The 12,015-nt window shown below is 37.7% G+C and overlaps 1 long non-coding RNA gene across 1 annotated transcript in view; it reads right to left on the bottom strand.

Moving 5' to 3' along the window:
- Positions 1-2,503: 2,503 nt before the first annotated feature.
- Positions 2,504-12,015, bottom strand: part of LOC143413367 (uncharacterized) — a 37,696-nt gene continuing 28,184 nt past the window's right edge. The window contains exon 3 of the long non-coding RNA XR_013094003.1: positions 2,504-3,136. This is a non-coding gene — a long non-coding RNA (uncharacterized LOC143413367). The remainder of the gene's footprint in view (positions 3,137-12,015) is intronic.

The raw sequence follows: 12,015 nt of genomic DNA on the forward strand, positions 1-12,015 counted from the left end.
CCTGAGTGTTACACCTTAAAGTAGTTTGTCTGTTCATAGTAAAAGAAACACTTTCCACTGTAGAGAAATGGCCATCATATTTCTTTGACCAATGAAAATGGCTGGTGTAATTACTGGGAGACAGACATAACAGCTTCTGCCCCCCCAAGCTAGTGATCAGAAAGAGGAAACAATTATAGACCATATTCACCTGAGAATTATTTGACAAGTACAACAATTCCTACAGGTATTTCAGTATTTCAATCACAAAGGGATTTGTCATTCTTTCACTGACAATATGCTTTACAACAACAGCCTTTCCCTTTTTACAACAACTCTATTGAATAGGTATCTGGCATTCCCTGAATAGCCATCATGCAAACAGACCTGCAATCTTTTTTGTGTGCATGTGTACCTAAGAAAGACCAGACAAATGTTTTGTTGAAAAAAAAAAAGAAGCACGAATCACATCAGAAACAGCAATGCAGACTGAGGATGACAAAGAGGGAAACACAGACAGAGAGAGAAAAGGAAAACGAGTGAGAGGACTGAGAAACAGACATACAATAGACAGAAGCACACAAAGGTGGAGACATCTGTAGCAGCGCAGAAGAAAAAGGTGCTTTGGTACAACAGGTGAGGCTCAGAATACTGTTGCATTGTTTTCTTGGCTTCTGCTTTCATCAAATGAATTTGTGCTTGTTGTGTTGGTTGACAGTGTTGGATAATTTATTTTAGAGTGTGCTGTGATTTTCACCCAGATGAGCTAAAGACTTGTGAGATTTTCTCTTGTTCTATGAATTGCTCATAAACCTAGACCCTTTAATCAATTTATACAAAACAGTTGCATAGAAACATGGGAGTGGGGCCACTTAGATAAAAGTGGACTCACAAAAAGACACACACTCACCGGCTTCTTCATTACGTACATCTTTCCCTTCAGAACTGCTTTATTCAACTAGGTGCCACAAACCTTCCACAGAGATTTTGGGACATATTAACACAAAAGCATCACACAGCTGCAGATTCATTAGATACACATTCATAATGTGACTTTTCCATTCCATCATATCCTAAAGGCTTTTCTCAAGCTCCTATTGGCTTGAGATATGGTGATTGTGAAGGTCACTAGGTACTGTGAGCTAAGTTGAATGGGATGAACATGATCAGCAGCAATACTCAGGCAACTCAACGCAACATCTTTCGAATCTTCTATTGGTTTAGTGAGCCTGTATGAATTGTAGCCTTAATTTCCTGTTTTTAGATGACAGAAGTGGCACCTGGTCTGGTCTTCCACTGCTGTGGCACATTTGCATTAAGTTTGTTCAATGTGTCCGGTGTTCGCAGATGCTCTTCTGCCTCCTTATCAGCTCAAAGCAGCCTGGCCATTCCTCCTCTCACACCTCATATCAACAAGTCATTTTCACCCATCTGTAAATTAAAGAGTTGGTTGAGTTACTAAATCTCAGTAGATCATGAGTTTCAAAGCCATTCAAAGCTCACTGAAATCCTCTTTCTTTCTGATTCTCATGCTCAGCTTGAACTTAGGCAAGTCTTCCCTCCATGTCTAGATACAATCTTTATTTGTTCACCTGCTTAGTACTTACAATTTTGTAACAATAGTTTTAGCAGTAACATGAAAGGAATCTCAAAAGCAAATTATGCGACTGAGGTTATGAAGAATTGGGCCTCAGCGCTATACCACTGTATTGTTGATGCCTTTTAGATAATTTTTAAAGGAATTGTCTGACAAATAATATGGCTTACTGTGTGCCAAGATGTTTGTGAGTCAATTTTAGTGAGTACATTTGTAGTATTTAATGAGTCTGTTACTTAGGAGATATATGTTTCTATGTATTGTGCCATTAGACTGTATTATTGTAACCTGTTAAGCAAGCTTGCTTCATGTCCAGCTACTCTCAAGGCTTCCAAATGCTGCATCCAGAAACTAATAGAGGATGTCTCAATGCTACATCCATCTTTAATATACAGTGCGTGGTCATAGTCAACCTGTAGCATGTTTTTTACCCATTTCCTCTTTAAGTCAAATCAGTTCTTTGGCTTCTGCATTTCTCAGATCTCAGTCCCACGCTGGCACCAAAGTATCACTCACTCTTTTTCTTCTTCTTCTTTCTCTTCTTTTTTTGAAACTTAAACCATTACTAGTTTCTTGTAGGCATTTACATACAGTCTCACTTTCCTCCATTAGTCTCCCTACTGCATGCCATTACATGCCTCACTGGCTCCCACCGGCCATGGTCAATGAGAAAAGCAGCTTTCAGGTCTCATGTCTGAGGAAACCAGTGGTCTAACAATAAAATCTATTCAGACAAGGAAATGAACACGAGGGGACGAGTGAACAAGTCTGCTGGAATAAACGTTTTCCAGCGTCATACCTTTGCTTCCAATGTCCCAGTGCAGGATGTCTAAAATCCTAGGTGTTTGGGTGGAACAAGCTACACACTCCATGAATTTTTGATTTATTAAAAAAAAAAAAAAGAAAAAAGAAAGAAGCCGAGACAAACAAATTTTTCTTACACTTTCAGGCCCTTGTCAGGATCAGCCCAAGCTGCACAAAGGAAAAAGGAAAAAAAAACAAAACAAAAAAAAAACTCTGGTCATATTTGAACAGCTACAATTTTAAATATGTGCAATTGCATGAGTGTAAAGCGAGCTGTCAAGAAGCAAGCAAGCATGCCCAGTCATCTTTCACTGGGGTACACTTTTTAAAAGTTCCCGTGTTTTGGCAGTATTGTTAATTTTTGAAGAGCCATTCCGATAAAGGATCTTTGACTTCAGTTTGGAATTGCAGGCGATAAGGAGAAAGAAAAACCGTCTGACAGAGTAGGAGGAGGAGAAGGAGTAGGAGGGGGACAGCGTGAGCAAGTGAGAAGAAGACTGAGAGACTACAGCTGCCTGCAGACAAACCCAGTGGCTGTAATAGTGTCTGCTGCTAGAGTGATAAGTCAGACAGGCCCCAAGTCTCCTGATCCACTGCCAACCTTGACCATTTGTCAGCGCTGACTTGAAACTCCCGGTGGCCATTGCACTCTGCTGTTTGCAGCGGCGGGATCACACTTGACAGGTGAAATCATTATGGACAGTCCTGCTGCTGTTAATGGCCAGCTGGTTCTGCCATGTGTGGGTGTCTGTACATCTGCAAGAGAGGATGTGAAATACATGCAAATATGTGGAAAGATATGCCGAATATTACTCACAGTCTTTTAGGTTGGCCTCTTAAATGGTAAAAAATAAATAAAAAAAAACAGTGTTTTTCTCTTGCTCTTTGTGTATGTGTCCATCTGCACCTGTAGATCAGCGCTAATGTGTTTTTGCATGGATGTAGATGAAAGGCATGGAAAGAGAGGGGTGGAACAGCTTTAACAATGGTCAAAGTTGAAGCCTATTTTGAAAAAGCTCTATATCTTGCGGTATTTAGAGACTTTTTAGTCCATGTATAACAAGGCAGAGAATATATTAAAGCCATGGTGGTGAACTGATGAGTCTCTGAAACCATTTTATCCTTCTTAATGTCCTGGTAATAACCTTTGTTCATCTTATAGCCATGCCAAAAGAAGGCACTTTTAAGAGCAGTTAAAATGTCAAGCTATATTCCACATATCTTCTTCTGATCCCTTTAATTAAGCTGTCTTCTGGTTAATGATGGACTGTCCTGCAAAGTGTCGTATTGTAGGAAGTTCACCTTGTGTGCTGGCTGTCAACTCTCAAAGTTTGGTTTCACGGGATTCAGACTGAAGGCCTTATTTCTGTTTTAGTGCTCATCAGTCTTAGACTTTACCAGGTAGCCATGGAAACACAAGCCTCAATCCAATCAAAGGTGAACAGATGCATGAGGTGTTCCTTAAAGTCTTCATTTTGTCATAGTTAAAGTCAATTGAGGGGGAAGAATGGCAGTTATGACTGTAGATTTAAAACAAAAAAGACTATAGTAATAAAGCAACGGCTTTGCTTAAATTAAATGATGTTAGAAATTATCACATTTAACATGTCCTTGTACACATTATTTTTCTTGTGCAGTTAAAAGGGCAATCAAGTAGACATCTGGAGGTTGGAGGAGTTGATGGGTTGGTGTTAGTATGTGTCAAGTTTTCTGCTGCAGAAGCCCTTAATTTTAGGAGATGTTTAGGATCAAAGAAACTGGGTTATATTTATAAAAAGATCATGGTTATGGTTCAACAACAAAAACTGCCTCTTCTTAAAAGCTCATTTTTCTTGCTTGCAACATCAAACAGTGACGTCCATAGGTTGTTTTTTTGTTTTGTTTTTCTTTAAAATTATTCTTTTGTTATAATTTTGCACACCACAACATTGCATTTTAAATCAAGTCAAGATGTGTTTAAAGCGCAAACTTTCAGCTTTGATTCAAGAATTTAACAAAATTATTGCATTACTTGTTTAGTAATTACAGCTGTCCATCATCTATCTACAGGAAAGCATGCTCTGTTGAGTTGAGATCAGACTGACTTGGCCATTGAAGAATATCCCACTTCTTTCCCTTGAGAAACTGTTGGGTTGCTCTTGCAGTGTTCATTGGGTCATTGTGTATTTCCATTGTGAAGCTCAGTCTGACCAGTGTTGTAGCTGCAGCTGCATAATTTAAGATTATCGCATAGCAAGCTTCAGATTTCATCCTGCTACTTCTATGAGTCATCACATCATCAGTAAAGAGTAGTGGTCTAGTTCATCTGGCAGCCATACTTTTGTTAAACCCATCAAATTAAAGCTAAAACTCTGTATTTCAATCCCATCTTTGTTGTTTGACTTAAAATGGTCTGCTGTGGTGTACGAAGCAAAATTTAAAAAAAAATGTGTCACTGTCTAAAAATTTATGGACCTAACTGTGCATGATGTAGGCATGAAACAGCTGAATTACAGTTGAGTTGAATTGCATTTATTTAAGTTAGTTTTTTTTTTAACTAACTTTTTCACATTATACCAAGAGACCAGGCTGAAAAAGATCACTGTTAATGGTAGAAATCTTTTGTCTATATTTAAATGTTTGCATGATGTCATATGCAGAATAACTTAACTATGCTAAAGTGAAGCAGGTTCTTAAAAGTTACAGTTGCTCAATGCAGTCTTCTCATAAAGCCACAGGGGCTACGGTGGTATTAGATAATCTGCATCTCTTTTTAGGCATGTGAGTCCTTTAAGATTATAGAGGGTGGTTGATGTGTAGGCGACTAATAACTGAGACTTTAATGAAGGAAACCAGAATTGGCATCTGGTAACTGTAATATAGACCTGCAAATAATTTGTGTCTCATAACCTCATGAGACTCTCAATTTGGTTTAAGAAACATGATAAAACACAAAAACAATGAAATCTATCTTTCTTATCATACAATTAGATCCAGTCTTAATTGAGGTTCTGCTCTGATCAGCAAATGCTGGGGAGGAGGACATTGCTAAAGTACTGTTTATTAGAGATAAAAGATAACAAATAATCAAAACTAAAACTCTGAAGGAAAAGTTATCCACTGCTCAGCAATAATCATCTCTGTAATTAGCTCTGCAGCAAAACTAGCTTGGCTGGTGTCAAGCTATAGGCTTCTACCTGGCAGCGGTAGTGACCCTGTAATTGCACTGACAACAGCTGTGAGCGTGTGGCAGCCACAGAGCACAAAGCTAATTGGTTTTTGCCTTACCATTATCTTTTAAATACCAATCCAGATTGCACTCCTGTTAAGCTGGCATCCAATACAGCTCTCCTTCAGTGCTGTTAACCTCTGGAGAATAAAGTGTCAAACCCAACAGGCACCGGACAATGTGAAGTCTCCATCTTGAGCACATTACACACTTTATTGTACCAAGTTTCACCAACAAGTCACTTCACGCGAACAGGACAACTTTCTTCTCTGCTTGAGCAAACATCGCAGACATGATTTACTGACTGATATGTATCCATAGCTACATCTTCATGTTGCCATCACCCATTAGTGTCCATGATAACTTAATTTTGATAGTAATATAAGTAATATAAGATATCTTCGCAAGATTCAAGCCTTTTTTGCACCCTGTCCTACTTTTTTCATGAAAATGGAATTGATGACATTTAATGGAGTTAGAAGTTAGCAGGAAGTTAGCTCGCTAGCTTCCATCTAAATACAATTTAACATGTTCTGACTGAGAGATTTATGAAACAAATTAAAACATACAGCTCTGCTATCATTTCCAACATAAATGAAGACAGAAAACTAAACAGCAATGATGTTTGTAGGATTACTGAAGTTGGACTAGCTGGTATATAATGATGTACTACGTGATCGCTAGCGTGACAAAGCTATGTTAGCATAACATAAACAGTAAAGCTGGAGGATGAACGCTAACTTTTTTCCACTCCATAAAAGTTAACATGAGGGTTCCCAATGGTTAGGGGCAAATGCAATCGCACGGCAGGATGCTACATGTACCCATTGACATCCATTAATAGAGAACCACCCAACCACCACTACCATACACACACAAACACAACACGGCAGGGCTAGAGTTTTTGGGCTTCAATAACTTGCCTGAGGAAATTTCAAATGGCAGACTGGATACCCAACCAACCTGTCTGATTAGTGTAAAACAAACTCTACTTCCTGAGCCAGCCACCTAGTTAGCAATTATATAGTGTTTATCCTTCCTGAGCTGTGTTACTGTTGTTTGCTAGCTTACGAGGAAAGTGATGCAACACTCACATCTGTGTATTAGTGCCTGTTGTGATAACATTTTAGAACAACTAGAGGGTCAAAAGTTATTGTAGATTTAAGGTAAATGGTATTCGTCTTACACTGTGTTTGAGTACGTACAGATACTCAAAACAGCTGTGTGTACTCAAATACGCATTACTTAATTACTACATATTAATTACTTAATACACATATTGCAAGTCAAGGGAGTAAAATACAATAATACAGCCACTCTTTTTCTTAACCTGTCATCCTGCTGTGGAAGGGCCTATCATAACTGTCACGGGGTGAGTTGTAGGGTATACCCAGGACAGGTTGCTAGTCCAGGGCTAACAATATAATATAATAAGAGAACAAGCAGAGAAAATAATCAGATTTAATCACACCTAACTATAGGGACAGGTGTACAGGGTGGGCCATTTATATGGATACACCATAATAAAATGTGAATGGTTACCATTCTGGCATCACTGAAAGATGTGAGTGATCCACCTACTTACCTACAGGCCTTTCTGAGAACAGCCAGAGGAAGCCGTTTAAGAGCTGTCCCACAGACTTCAGGTTACTGCTTTTCCCCCATGCTAAGTGCTGCCCAACTTGACCTGACTGGAGGCATATTAGACCACATACCTCTGCCTTCCACACAAGCAGCAGAGCTTTCAAAAACTTTAAAGTCATGGCTTTAAAGCAGACTAATAGCTGAAGTAACAATGGAAAGAGGGGAGCTCTTGTGGTCTTTTCTTTTTTTCCCCCTCAGAGTTGGAGTTTAGCTTTTGAACAGTGCTAGCAGCCTGTATTAACAGACCACAGCACAGCAAGATGCACTTGTGAACACTGGTCTGATGTCAGTACATTAGAAAGTCTGATACAAAGCTGAAAGATAGTGTTTCTGTTTGATTACTGCGAATAACTTCAGTTATATATACACAATACGTGATTTTACACAATTTAATTTCTACTCAGGTAACTCTGCGAGTTACTAAAAGAGTAATATAATATAGATTTGCGTTAAGAAATATCCTTCCTTGAATCAAACTTGCTGTGAATCATTAAAGAGACATTAGATAGCATTTTAGTTAAACTTTTTATTATGGAACCTAATGTGTTTGTTCTTTGTATAAATAGAAGAAAGAAAAAAAAAAAACGACATTTAGGTCGCTTGGTTAAAATCTGAATTTGATTGCTACCAACATCCTCCCACCAGGTCTGGAATTTTCCTGTGCTCAGTCAGATTTGATTTATAACAAATTATAACAAATCCAGTGGAGAGGGTGCAGTCCTTCAAGTATCTTGGTGTCCACATCTCCTCAGACCTGACATGGGCTGCCCACATTCAGGTCCAGACCAAAAAGGCTAGGCAGCGCCTGTATCACCTACGACAACTGAGGAAGTTCAGGGTCTCTCCAAAGATCCTCAGGATTTTCTATACAGGCGCTGTGGAGAGCATCCTCACACAGAACATGACATCGTGGTTTGGGAACAGCTGTGTGAAGGACCAAAAAGCTCTCCAGAGAGTGATCCGTACAGCAGAACGCTGCTGCAGGATTGCTCTCCCCCCGCTTCAGGACACCTACACCAGGAGATGCCGGACTAGAGCAGCGCAGATACTGAAGGACCCGTCCCATCCTGGCAACAAACTGTTCCAACTTCTGCAATCTGGTAGAAGGTTCCGCATCTTCCAGGCAAGGACAGAGAGACTCAAGAAGAGCTTCTATCCCCAAGCCATCCGTGCCCTAAACACACACACCCGCCCTCTCACATCATCTATAATTGACTGAGACAGGACTCTTCCAGACACTAAACCAAGGCACAATGTACATTTCAATTCCTTTAATTTTAAATATGTTTATATTGTCTATCCTGTAAAATAGTCAGATGTCTATTCATATTAATGTACAGAATTCACCTGCTTGCTGCTACTACTGCACATTCACCCAATGTATGTATGTATGTATGTATGTATATATACATATATATATATATACACATATATATATATACACACATATATATATATACACACATATATATATATACACACATATATATATATATACACACATATATATATATATACACACATATATATATATATATATATACACATATATATATATATATATATACACACATATATATATATATATATACACACATATATATATATATACACACATATATATATATATACACACATATATATATATATATATACACACATATATATATATATATATACACACATATATATATATATATATACACACATATATATATATATATATACACACATATATATATATATACACACATATATATATATATACACACATATATATATATATACACACATATATATATATATATATATATATATATATATATATATATATATATATATATATATATATATATATATATATATATATATATGTATATATATATATATATATATATATATATATATATATATATATAATGTTCTTCCTCTACACCCCCCCAAATTTTTTTGCACATGTCGAGGAGTGTGTCAGGCTACATTTCACTGTGTGTTATACTTGTATAACTATGCATGTGACAAATAAAGAACCTTGAACCCTTGAACCTTGAATTATCATGAAACAAGCACAGAAGCATTTAACAGGTAGCGCTAGGTACCCAGCGCTAGAAGGCTTTGGAGAGCTTTGGGATTTATGGAGGTTCACAACAGTCAGCTTTCTACTTGCTCAGTATGTAACAAAACCAAGGTGCCAGTTATCTCATTTAGAATTTTATATGTTCCTAGCATAAAAGTGAACTGTTTTATCGAAGGTTAAAAGGGAAGTGTTTTGGATTTTGTACAGTAACAGTGCTGTTAGCGTTAACTGCGATGCTAACTATCAGTGGCTTAAACATGGTTTTTAATATAAAAATAAAAAAGAAACAGTGACAAAAAACTGGGAGCTGGAAGAGAATAAAAAGCATTTGCCAGTAAACATTAAGCATAATGGCTGTGACCATAAGGTTAGCACACATAAGTAAATAAACTAAATCCATTGACCAGTTGCTAACACAGGCAAAGAACATATTCATGAATACTCCTTTCCACCCTTCTCTTTGTTAAAAAAAGGAATGTTGTATAGTTAATATAGTTTGTATAAACAAAAGGCAGCACAGTGGCATGGTGGTTAGCACTATTGCCGCACAGCAAGAAGGTCCTGAGTTAAATTCTACCATTAGGCTTAGGTCTTTCTGTGTGGAATTTGCATGTTCTGCCCTCCGGGTACTCCGGCTTCCTTCCACCGTTGAAAGACTGTGGGGATAGGTTAATTGATTAGTCTAAATTGCCCATAGGTGTGAATGTGAGCGCAAATGGTTGTCTGTCTCTGTGTGTTAGCCCTGCGACAGACTAGCGACTAGTCCAGGGTGTACCCCACCTCTTGCCCTATGACAGCTGGGATAGGCTCCAGCACCCCCTGCGACCATGAAAAGGGAAGCGGAAGTGAATGGATGGATGGATAAAGAAAAGGAAAAAAGAGTAGACATACCAATGAAAGACTGAATTTTTAAAGATGCCTCTAGTTAGCAATTATATAGTGTTTATCCTTCCTGAGCTGTGTTACTGTTGTTTGCTAGCTTACGAGGAAAGTGATGCAACACTCGCATCTGTGTATTAGTGCCTGTTGTGATAACATTTAGAACAACTAGAAGGTCAAAAGTTATTGTAGATTTAAGGTAAATGGTATTCGTCTTACACTGTGTTTGAGTACAAACAGATACTCAAAACAGCTCTGTGTACTCAAATACGCATTAACCCTTTAAAACCGGTCAGAGCGGGCATGCTCCGTTTTGCGTGACTATTTTTAAATCCCGGTAGCACTGCAACCATGTGAGCTAGCGCAATATTTTTTTTGCATATGAAACCGGAGGAGTTGTACTTACATCTTATGCCATCAGCTTGTCCTAGGTCACGGTTTCCTTCCACATATAGCTTTGCAAAAACTGCATAAAAAGCGCTTGCAGCAACAAAAACATAATATTCCAGAAACTCGCTTTGCCGATCCAATCAGCTGTTCATAACACTTCCTACGTCCATCAGCGTGAATCGCATGTCCGCCATGACCTGCCCGAAACCGGAAGTGACGTCATTTTCGCGGAAATGTAGGTTTGTTTGTTTTTTTTTACCATCAAGGCCTCATGAGCTTATACTGGTGTTTTTAAAAGTTATGTTTGACTTTATGACTTTCTGTGTCATTTCTGGGATGCTTAGGACTCATATTGAACTGCTGGAAATAGTTTACTTGGATGCATATGCTGCTTTTTTGCAAATTTGCACTATAATATTTATTTTCGTTTTTCCTGCAGTATATAAAATTGGTGTATTTCAAAAACAAAACTATGAAGACACTCAAAATAAATTTCCTGTGGTGGGAAACTAGTTTGTGCAACTTTTTTGTATTTGCGGTTTTGAGGGATAAGCCTCTTAAATTTCTCTAACCAGAAATATATGTTAAAAAACAAAAACGATTTTAAATTTTTTTGTAGTTTATTGCACTTTATTTGCAATTTATGTAATTACTATGCACTTAATGCATTCATATTATTAAAATTTAGGCTGTAATGGTTGCATTGATGTATAGCAACTTGAAATGCTCCCAAAAATAAATCCCGGTAGCACTGCAACCATGTGAACAACAACAGTGAGAAAGAATAAAACTTAATTGACATTTTGATGGCATTTTATACACAGTACTGGTACAGTATCTAGAAAACGTGGGAAAATACTGGCATCATATACAGTACTTAGCTACTTCTGAAGAAATTATGATGGGACCCTAAAAAAAAATTACTATGTACAATAATGGATTTCTATATATTTTACATCAGATGAAAACGTTTGTTGTAAGATTCAGATAATTATTTGTTAAAAGCGAGACATTTTAAATGAGAAAAAGAAAGAAAAGTATTTCCTTGTGCCCACCTCTCACTGTTAATGCCCTACCTGGGCCCCTGGCAAAACTTTGCTAGATCCGCCCCTGCACAGTTACCAGCTGTCAGTCTAAAAAAGGATCCTGGTGTTATTTGTCTCTCAGAAACAGTTCATAACTTCCCTTCAACTCATTCATGTCACCTAAAAGGTAAACCTGTTTCTCCATCATCTGTTCACCTCTGATGATTCAGTAAGGAAATCTCCTAGTATCATCTTCATGTTTCCCTCTCACCAGATAACCAAACCGACATCATGACCAGCAAGCTTTTACAGCTGTGGCTCAGCTGATCAAACATCAGCTGATACTAGATATTAATATTAAATAAATTCTAACAACAGCTGATCAAGCTTAAACGTGCTGCTGTTGTTTAGT

This window comes from Maylandia zebra, linkage group LG17 (genome assembly GCF_041146795.1).
Source record: "Maylandia zebra isolate NMK-2024a linkage group LG17, Mzebra_GT3a, whole genome shotgun sequence".
NCBI lineage: Eukaryota > Metazoa > Chordata > Actinopteri > Cichliformes > Cichlidae > Maylandia > Maylandia zebra.